This window comes from Apis cerana, linkage group LG11 (assembly GCF_029169275.1).
Source record: "Apis cerana isolate GH-2021 linkage group LG11, AcerK_1.0, whole genome shotgun sequence".
Lineage (NCBI taxonomy): Eukaryota > Metazoa > Arthropoda > Insecta > Hymenoptera > Apidae > Apis > Apis cerana.
The window spans coordinates 173,217-184,944 of NC_083862.1; the positions used below are offsets into that span (position 1 = coordinate 173,217).

Genomic DNA, 11,728 nt, shown 5'->3' on the forward strand with positions numbered 1-11,728 from the left:
ATGTTTATATACGTAATAAAATCCTTTCTTTTTTAAAATGATATCCTTTCATATAGAGTGCAAAGAATTAAGCAACATGAAAGCAAAGAAAACCGGTATTGAGTCATAAAAGATTGAAATATCTGTCTTTATCGAAAATTCGCTTTGCTTACGTAACCGCGAATATGTTTAGCGCGTTTCAGAGAAAAAAAACAATAGAGATTTCCGAAGAGTGAAATCATTTCCCCGCGGATTCTTTCATCCAAATGCGAGAAACGCGACGACTTGTTTTACATGCAAAATACCTGGAAAAAAAGGGACCGTTCGTTCCGACGGGTTCGGCGGACGATAAAAAACGTCTTTGAAAGCAACAAAGAGCCGTTTCGATGCGTTGCTTTCAATTTGCGAACATATTCTATCGTTTCTTTTCTTCTCATGACGGATTACACCTGCTACATGTTTGTTTCAAGAAAAATAATTGGAATTGGCACGGTATTGGCTTAGGAATGATTTACACCTGAGAATTAAACAAATACGTAACATTCCTATTGATAATGGATTCGAGAAAATGACATTATTATGGTATCGTTTGCAATCGAAAAATGACAAAGTAACTAATGGAAATAAAATGAAGTTTTATAATTTTTTTAATTTTAAAAATATATGAGTATATTATAAATTCTACATTTGTGTGTGTGTGTATAGAGTGTGTAGAATTCTTTTTCTTTTCTTTTCATTTTTAAAAATTATAATAATATGTTAATTTCATATTTCGTATTTTTCGTTATCATAATTATCATAATTAGCATTGTCTTCCAAGTTACTTAGCTTAGTCTAATGACATTCTTCGAGAAGTCAGTCAACCAAGATGGTTAAGATATTATTGACACGAGCTAAAGTTGACTGAATGTTAATTACTCTATCACTCCGGTCCGTTTCGCCTATCTTTGTTCACTACCCTCTTTCACAACCGATGGTTAACTACCAAAGTCCCTTTCAACCGCCCCCATAATTAAGACAGGTCTGTCTGATAATAAGGTAATTTAAACGCATGACTTAGAAGGTACAGTGCGAATATTGGCCAGATTCATTCGTACATGGAGTTTCGTCTATTTCTCGACAAGTTAATATCAAAATTTTTGTTTTTTACCAGTTATACATACATATAGGCAATTACAAACAAGGTACGGAATAGATTTAATATTCAAGACATTTTCTTAATTTTGTCTCGAGTAAAAAAACGGAAATTTCATTATCGTTTTAATATTATACGATACGTATAATATTAAACAGAATAAAAATATTAATGATAAATGAAAATGAAATGAAATTAAAAAGAGAAAAAAATGAAATATATGATAGAACATTATATATATAATCTAATAATTCCATTGCATGTAATATCATTGTTTTAACTTGTTGAATTTAAAGTTGTTTTAACTTTAAATTCATCTAAAACATTCATTAACTGAATCAAATTATATTTAATTATCGTCCTATTAAAAAAAATAAAAATTTAAAGGAAATTTTATATATACTTTTATATATTTTTTGAATAGAACAATATAAAACATTTGTATTTTAATTTAATATTTCTGTTTATTTGTAATTTTTATATTCAATTATTATTTTTAACAATTATAAATTATTGTATAAATATTTAATAAATGGATCTTTATATAACTTCGATATTATAATCTAATAATATATATAATATTATTGTACAAATTAATCTTTAATTAAATATATTGTATTTCAATTTTCGCGCGGTTTAAATAAATGAAAAATTGCTATACTTTAACCAATTAGAATGTTTCTAGGAAAAACCTAGAAGAAACTATGGTACATGACGTCATTCGTGTATCGAAAAACATGGATGGAGGATGTATCCTTGGCTGGAATTTCATATCGTAATTATTACGAAGTAAGTAATTTTATTCCACATTTATTAACGAATAATAGATCATTTTCCTTATTTATTAAACCATTAAACATTGTAATAAGGAAATTAATTAATTCTTTTCTCTTTTTTTATATTTTTACTTCCGATTGTTGAGGTTACCGGTACTTTGTATTCTATTATAAATTTCGATCTGAAACTTGAATTTATTTGTTTCTTTAATTTAATTATTAATAATGATTATTAATAATAATTTAATTATACATTTTTATCTTATAATTTCTATTTTTATAGATTATCGTTCGATCGCAAGAATAACTTCGAAAGGAATAATAATTTACTTCGATATACTTGTCACTTGACGAATAACCGATAATTTTTTTGCATATCAGGTAATATTTTATCTTTTTTCACAAAAATAGAAGATTTTTCGTAAAATAGATTTTAGTTTTTTTATTCCTATGGAAAGAAATAAACGTTAATTGGTTCATAATAATGAATTACTACGTCGTTAGTTAAAAATATTCAATGAAACGTAAAAATATAAACACATTCCTTTCTCGATACGTCTGTGTTATGTATAACATGTTTACAATTTATATTTTTATCTTTCTCGATCATCGATGTTATATTCGAGAGTGAAAACATTTCTTTCTACACGTCCTTTCCTCGATATGTTTCGAGTCGACGTCGAACGTCCCCTTCCCCAATTTATGTTTCGATAATCGAAATCGCGGCGCGAGGTGTCATTGTACTCTCGATCGTCGTAGTGTTAAGACGCGTACGTTTTCCTCGAGTGTGTGATTTATTTGCTGCGTAATTTAATTAATTTCCATAATTATACTTTGTTGTTCGTATACGTTATTGTTCGATTTCGTGTTTTTTATTATAATTGATTTCGAATTTTTGTCGGTAGTTGGAATTATTGTTTTTTTCGGTCACTTATTTGCTCTTTAGAGTTGAAGGTTAGTGCTACAGAAAATTTACATTACGATTTTTTAAGATGGAATTTCCGTTTAACTATTGTTTTATTTCGATCTAATCAATTAATTACATATTATTTCTACATTTATTCGACGGTCATTTTCATTTTTTGTACAAATTATTTCGTACAAATTAATTGCTTGGAATGACGCCATGACAAAAAAGCGGGAAAAAATTCAATATGGCGGCCACAGTGACTTGTCAATTAAAATAGAATTTAATATCTCGTATAATAAATTATTACTCTTATCGTTATTATAAGAATATATCAAAAATTCAATATATATTTTTATTCATATTTGAAATTTCATATATTTTTAATTATAATTTTATAATTTTTTAATAATTAATGTTTCGTATTATACGTATATTTGTGAAAAATTACGTTTAATATTTTAATTTTTTTTTAAAGATGGTGTGGAAGACTTCCTGTGATTCTTTTTTCGTTAAAAAATATTGATGATCGCGCGCAATGCGATCGATAGAGTCAGTGTTCGTTTCGTAATAGTATTTTTATATTTTTTTGAGCACAATTGCTCATAATTAATAGTATTTCGCGAAATTAGAGTCAGTGTTTGTTCGTCGTTTAAAAGAATGTAACGGACGCGTTATCGGTCTTTTATTTTTATTGTTTTTCCTTCTTAAATATTCGTTTTCGGTAGAGGTTAGAGTCAGTGTTATTCTCAAGAGAACAAGGCGATCATCCACCACGCGAAGAGGTAACTTTCTTTATATATTTTTCATCACTTTCATTTTCTTATTTCATTTCTTAGAAGCGATCATTATATATTATTACACGTAAATGTATCATGTTTTAAATCACGATGTTCCATTTTGTGTTACAGATTCTACTTTCTTCGATGATTTCCCACGGATGAGCAATCCAGATTCTACGCATCTAACGGTGAGTCGCATGCTTTTTGTTTCCTCCAGTCACTCAATCATGTCGTTGGACGAAAGGTCAAAAATCGACACGGGTGACTGGTTGTATACGTAGAAGTTTGCACGAGCACAATGACCATGGGTGTTATTTACACTCATGAGTAGTAACATTGGTTTTGTGTGTTTTATTTATTAGTTCAGGCTAGGTCTTCTTGTACATCGCGTTTTAAAACGTGGATAATTTTTAAAATTTATTACTTTTCCTTGATTAAAGAATTGTTCATCAAATATATAATATATATAAATATATATAAATATATATTTATATATATTATATATTTGATGAACAATTCTTATATTATATATATATATATATATATAATATATATTATATATAAATATATATCAAATATATATAAATATTCGTGTAGGAATTTAACATCTAATATTGTGATAAATAACAGTAAATCATTTTCAATTTTATCTTTCTTTTTTCATAGTCAAAATGATTCTTGAATTTGAAAGTAGAAGATAGCAAAATATTATTCGTTTCATTAAAGAATATGATAAATATTAATACAAGAAGACACTTCGCGACAGGTAGATTTTGAAATCAAAGCAAGAAATTTTGAACTTTTTTTATTTCTCTTAGAAAATTTGCTTTGATGGAAGAATCACCTGAGGGTACTTTGATTAATATTTAAATTTGAATCAATTCATTGATTGAATTTCAATTGTTACTTTTTTCAAATATTCTTTTTCCATTAATAATCTTTTTTGTTGAATATTAGAATTAGAATATTAGAATTTTAGAAATTTACTTAACATATAAAGTAGATAAAGTAGAATCATTGAAATTTCAGATAATAAAGAGAGTGTAGAAAGATGATTAGTCCGTTAAGAAAATATTAATATCTCTTTTAGCTCAGGATTTTCAGGTTTAACCCCTTCCATGTTCGTTGCCAGGATCTCACTCACGTGCTCAGGTGCTACTTGGGTGAGGGAGAGGCAATGGGCATGATGATCTAGTTTATAAGTTTGTAACAATTTCTCAGCGACCGGCGATGCGTTAGCGTATCGTGCGCGACGTATTTTCCACAGTGTGTGTGTGTGATTAGGTTGTGGAATTGCGTCGTTACGATTATCATTCGACGAAATCATTTCTCGATCGAATTACAATTATTAGGCAGAATAAAACAAACAAAAGAAAAATATTTTTTTTCGATGACGAACATTGAGAGTTAAAATTAAAATGCGTGGAAGATTTTATCGCGTTTTACGCAATGGTCGCTAGCCATCGTCGGTCGATTTCAGAAAAATGGTACGTAAATTTAGAGCGTGCGTGTAGCGTGCCAAGCTCGGGTGTCGGAGACGTCCCGGGACGTTTTCCCTAGTGTAGGCTTTTTGCGCCCGAGCATTATGAGTGAGAATCGTTGAACGAGTGTGTTGGTGTGCCTGTTTTGCCATTTTTAGATATAGGGATAGGTAGGATAGGTAGCATACTTCTGGTACGCGTGTGGTAATTATAAGTAGGTAGGGCCGGGCAGATTGTCACAGTCTCCGTTCGGGTAGGCGCGTTTTCGCGTGACAATCTGTTTCAGGGAATAGAGTTTGAAAAATCGAGAAGCTTGACGAAAACTTTTCTTTTGTTTTGCTTGTCGATTTTTCGAATTCCGCGGTCGCGGTCGCGAAATAGGTTTCGAAACGAACGTCGAGCTCGAGATTCTGCTCGTGAACGAAGAACGATCGTTGCGATCGTTTCTCGTCCATGCGCCCTTAATTCCCGCGATTTAGTCTTTTTTTTCCTTCTTTTTTTCTTGATTCGCGAGTAGAGAATCTCGAGCCTAGATTTAAGTTTCAGCGGGCATCGCGCCCGAAGGAGGAAGACCGAAGAGGCCCGACAAACTGTCGCGAAGAGGGCTGCAACGAATGGCTTCTCATTTTTTGGATCTTATTTAGGTTCAAAGAATGGGAAGTCATTGTTACTACTTCGTCATTGTGCTCGTTTTAGTAATACGTAGTGTATGTTGTTGTATCGTCTGGCCGATGCATGCGGGCCCATCGTCATCCAGTCATCCAGTCATCATGGGCAAATCGCGGTTTTTGAATTAGTGTTGCGAAAAATAAATGACGGTTTGAATTAGAGTTGCGAGAAATGAATCACGGTTTGATTTAGTGTTGCGAAAAATGAATTACGGTTTGATTTAGTGTTGCGAGAAATGAATCACGGTTTGATTTAGTGTTGCGAAAAATGAATTACGGTTTGATTTAGTGTTGCGAGAAATGAATCACGGTTTGAATTAGTGTTGCGTTGAAATAATGATCGCGTTTGCTTTAGCGTTGCGATTTCATATATATCGCGATTTTTTTAATTAAAAATTCGTGTAATTTTTTTATATATAGTGTTTTTTTATTCGTATAGTGTTGCGATTTTGTTCCATCGCGGTTTCAATTAGCGTTGCGTTGAAAAACGATCGCGTTTTGAAAGTAGCGTTGCGTGAATGAATGATCGCGTTTTTAAAGTAGCGTTGCGTTGAAAGATGATCGCGTTTTTTGAAATAGTGTTGCGTATACAAATGCCCAAATTGTTCCACGAGATGTGGAAATTGTTCCTGGATCATCTAGTGCAGTTAGAATGCTGCACAGTATTGTCGTACTGGTCGTACGACGGCAGCCTGGTACGGCTGTAACGGATTCCTTCGTATTAGTGTTGCGTTTTATTATACATGAGTGCATAAATTCGTAGCGTTGCGTATATAATATTTATAATACTCCTACTGGGAGTATATGTTTTCGGGAAACTTTATTTTTTTTCTTTTTTTTTTTTGTAATTTATTTTTGAAGTAGATTGAAGCACTCTTCGCGATTTGTTTTGAAAATTTAGCATATTAGTGTTGCGAAAAAGAAAAAATCCACTATCGGTTTGTTCGGGTTTAATTCGAGTGGATTATTTTGGTAACCTTTCTGGTTACCTTTTTTTTTAACTTTTTCTTTTCAGCATCCCTTTATCCTCCTCCTCTTTTCCATCTTTTGTTGCCATCTATCGTCATTTGAGTACGTGTCACATGCCGTGCGTGTAATGTTTTCAAACTTATTATTTTGCATATATGTTGCAATTAAAAATAGAGATAAAAATAAAATCTTCATTTCTTCGTAAATAAATTTTCCTCTTTATTCTCTTTCGTAGTTTTATCTTTCCTTTTTTTTTTTTCCTTTAAATTCCTTATAACGATCAATATATAACTATCTATCGATAGTTTCCCTGTAAATCGATAGAAATTGTTGCGTAATTAGGAACGGGAGATGCTCGGTATTCGTGTAAAGATAAAAATATAATAATTGCGTAAGAAGAGCGTAAGAGAAATAAATCTAGGCGAAATCTCGAGGAAGGGAAAGCTCGGTCGTTGAATCGATGTGCCGTTTATGCGAATTTTCATTATCTCGACGCTCCGTCAGAAAAGCGATTTCCTCTCGGCGTTAAACGCTTTACAAACTATATTACTATCGTTGCTTTTAATTCACGTGCGGCCGTCGATATTGATGTTGCTTGTTTTTCCGTATTAACGAGTCCCTCTCGCGAACGAGTACGTACACGCGCGCAATTACAGGGCAAAGGTTAATGCGGAATCAGTGTCCGGGATGGGCGAACAAAACGCGAAACAGGATGGCCGACACATGGTGGCCGATCGCAAACTAATATCGTACGACATTATTTGCAAGCAGTGTCCGGTTCTGGTGAACGTCAATCGGGACGAGGGTGGCTTCCAACTAGCCCTGTTTGCCGTGCGACACAAGTTGGAGCAGGAAATGCGTTCCTGTCCCACTTTTCATTCATACCGATCGATCGTGTCACCGTTAAGCGCGTATTACAGGGTTGATTAATTTTACGCCTATTCTATCCGATTACTCGGTCGGGTGCTGCTTCAATAAGTTTTTACTCGGACAGGGAAGAAAATTTTATTCGATTCCGGGTGCTTTAATATCTTCGAGTTCAATTTTTTGTTCATCGATGCATTCGTTTCTCCGATTTCGCGTCTTTATTCGAAAATTTGGCTTTCAAATATCCCGACGTATCGAAAATCCTCGGAATATCTTCTAAATTCGATTGGAACAGAATTGGTATCGAGTGGTTAATCGGGTTAAGTAATTTGGAGACTTGCAAATTTCCGTAGAATAATTTCAAAGCGAATGATTTTGAATTCGGAACGTAACTTTGTTACAACATTTATAAAACCTTTAAATAAAAGCGTTAGGGGAGTATTAAAGATCCGAACGATGGAACGAAATCTATAGACTGTTATAGGCCACTTTGGTCACGTTCGAAACGAACCGCCTAAAATTGCATCAGGGACGGAGCGACGCGTCGAGGAAGCGTTATTCGACCCTTATTCACCCTGGAGCGACGATACGAATACTTGCGTCGCGGGGGACTATAATTAATGATAGCCGTGCAATTGAAACAAAGCTGCGCCGAGACACGCAGCTCCACGGGATACGAAAAGCGGGGGAAAATCGGTCGTCGAGGCCTTTCATTGAATTCAAACCTGCCAACTTGCATGTGCGAGAGCGCGCTTATAAAAAACGTAAAACAATTGTTTTCGCGCGACGGTGAAATATTTATATTATAAATTTTACTATGGAAACGAAGAAAATTTCGATTTTCATGGTAGAAAAGGCGAGAATGGATCCGTAAAAAGATTTTTACCAGCCAGCCCCCATCGTTTTCCGCTACATTTTCCACTTATTATCATTCTCGGAATCGTCTACTTGCCTTTTACTATTCATTCGATAGTCGGCGTTGCAAGTGATTCCCTTAATTGATCGATTTAAAGCGACGCGATTCAATAAGCGACGTATTTAACGTGAGACGAGAGAAAGAGAAATCTTATCGGTGCCCGTCGACCGTTGGCTTCCGGCCCGAGATTGCCAATTAAAGATGCACCCGCGGAATCGAAAGGTCGAAACCGCGGCGACGTCACCGTCGTGTGCGTCGAGTCGTGGTGAGCCGCCGTAAAAGTTTCACTACCCTCTCTTGACGCCTGAGGAAACCCTCGGGACCGGTTGTTGCACCGATTCGTGCGCGAGGAGAGGGCGAAACCGTGGAAAGAGAGAGTCGAGCTTCGAGGGAAAGTCGTAACCGCTCCGATTCGCTCCTTCTCCTTTCTCTTCTTTTTATCTCCTCCACGGACGATCTTACGACCGAATGTTCTTTTTACTACTTTTTCCCCGAACTATAACGCGACTGGGTTTAGATTTTTTAGATGTCGTCGATAATTTCCTTGCCTTTTCGGATAGTAAAGAATCACTCGTGATTTCAATAGTCATCGTTATTACCAACTTTTCTTCGTTGCGTTTTATCCGGAAAAATCGGTTCGTTCCGAATTCTTTGCCTTATAAAGCGAACGCTTAACATACTTGACCATTTTCTCCGATAGATACTCTGGAAGAATTTCAATATCAAAGTTACTGCGATGCTATGCAGATCGAACTGCAGCCGAAATGTTTTTTCTAAAGTTCGAATTCGATACGATCTATTAAATTTTCGATCCCATCGTCGATCGTCGCGAGCTTTATCGAAGAAAGAAATCGCTTCTACCCGTGACTACGTAAGATCCGTAATAAAAATATTGGAATATTTTGTCGTTGAATTGAAAAAGACGGCGGCATCCCGTTCGGTTTAGATCGGGGAAAAATGTGCATCGATGACGCGTTCTATAATTTTCTAGGAATTTTTCATTACAGAGACGATAAAGTGTTGGTACAATTTTCGGCGATTCGAAAGGTAATATTTACAAACGCGAGGAGAAGCTTATGACTCGACCGATGGCGAATCTCGTGGAAGCCGTTTTATCGTGGCTCCAATTTGCTTTACCTTCCATCCTTTTCTCGCATTTCGTTACCCCCACCACTACGAGTTGGTACCAATCGGAAAAATTGAAAGCATCGCGTAGAAATTAGAAAGGAAGCGAAATATACGTGCAAGTGGTGGGAGTAGTTTAGAAATTTCCGACGCTACACAATTACGAGACGTGGGAGAGGTTGGCTCGCTTCGATCCACTTGCATTCCACCCCAACCCCGGCGATCCTCGCGGAACTTGGAAAGGGGGTAAGCTTGGTTCTTGGCTCGAACCTCGCGATAAAATAAATCCACGATGGGCTTTGGTGGAAGCCGAAATGCGAAACCGGAAACGGAATCGCGGCTGCTCCTCGTTTAAATATCGTCTTAATCTCGCGAGCCGCCTCGAAATCGCGCCCCCTTAATTCCAGTCCGGCCTTGACAAATCGCCCACCCACGGATTATCCGTCGACGAAAAACTAATTAAGCCACGGAACACCGGAAGGGTTGCCACGATCCGGTCGAGGTATGCGTCGCCCAACTTTGCCCGCCTCGATGGAAACGAACGAAACAGGGGGATGTAACGGGGAGAGCGATGCGCGTACGGAGAGGTCGAAGACCCGAGGAGGGATCGTCTTCCTTCTCCTTCGAAATAGGCGGGAGGAGAGGAGGTGGCAAAAAGCGGAATCGTTCCGCTTCTATCTAAATAGTTGGCCGAGTCCATAAATTCGCCCGCTTAGCGCCGATGCCGTCCTTCCATACTCGAGGCGGGTAGCGAACGAACGAAAATGCAAACGACCGTTTCTTCGCGGGTTGGATTAACAGCGTTGATCCGCGGCATAAGTTGATTGCTCGGGAATACGTCGACGACGTTGACTCTTTTATTGCGAGTCATTACGTACGAAGTTGGAAATATATATATCTCGAAATGATCTCTCTTTTTAACGTTTTTCTTTATTCGGTTGTTATTATACCGGATATTTTAAAAATATGCTTTTGTCGCGGTTTTATTTCGCCGCATGAATTTTTCCACGTGCCGATCTAGCGCTTTTAAATTTTCTATCCTCTAATATCTATCGTTATTGCGGAATAAATCAAAAATAAATTCCTGTTGTTATTGCGCGTAATCGGGTATATTTTTCTTCTCCGTCCTTTTTTAATTTTTTTTTTTTATCGCAAACTAGATACTAGCTTCCAGCGTTATCGTCGAATAAAAATTGAATGTACGTGGTTGCTTTGCGTGTTTTTTTATCGCGATTTCGATTTTATTTGGAAATAGGTTTCCCCCTCTCTTTCTCTCTGCTATTTTAATATTTTCGTATGAACCGGTTCGATATTTTGGATTATTTATTACGCGAGCGATAAGTCGCGTAAACGGGATATAGAACGCGTAAGGTAATTCGGTTTTCGTTATTGTTAAAACTTTTATCTCGCTAATTGTCCAATTTGCTTACTCGAACGGAAGCTACTAACAACTCGTTTGAACCCTATAATTCGTGCAAGTAATAGGATAACGAGATTTAGAGAGGCACAAAGAAATTGCGGATCTATCGAGCGTTGGACTTTGTGCTCGAGAAGGGGAGGGAGGAGGGAAGAGGAAGAAAGGGAAGTTGATTCTCCCTCCTCTGCGACACTAATAGGAGTGTCACGTACAGGCCGAACCTATAATCCGTTGGCGCTAATTTCGCAAAATACCGAGAATCTCGGATTCTTTACGAGCTTACCAATTTCCACCCCGTTTTTCTCTCGAAAACTTGGACGTTTTTTCGCCCGTTAACGCCAAGTTTATCCATTATCCGGGAATAAAATTCGTTTCATCGGGGGAAAGTTAAATAGAATTTATTTATCGATCTTTTTCGCTCCTCCTGGAAACGCCGTTCCATCTGGCCGCTCTCTCTCCTCCTCCTTTCACGGGCGTAATAAATATCGAGTGGAATATTAATACGGTGAATGGGACGCGTAAATATTTTCCCCGTTCACCTGGATAAACTTATCCCCTGTTTCGAGCGTTAATAAACGAGCGAGGAGAATGTTGGTTCGATCTCGCGATTCGGGAAAGGAGGGAGGAAGTTGGTAAGTGGGACAAGGTGGCGAAGTCGGAGAAGCGGTGGTTGGTGGAGGAGCCTCGTCTCGTAATCTGGAAAGTT

General features: G+C 36.4%; 1 long non-coding RNA gene across 1 annotated transcript; it reads left to right on the forward strand.

Annotated features, from left to right (window-relative positions):
* Positions 1 to 2,650: 2,650 nt before the first annotated feature.
* Positions 2,651 to 4,067, forward strand: LOC133667024 (uncharacterized). Its single transcript, XR_009832110.1, has 3 exons — positions 2,651 to 2,844; positions 3,276 to 3,582; positions 3,709 to 4,067. It is a non-coding gene; the product is annotated as an uncharacterized LOC133667024 (long non-coding RNA).
* The last annotated feature ends 7,661 nt before the right edge of the window (positions 4,068 to 11,728 follow it).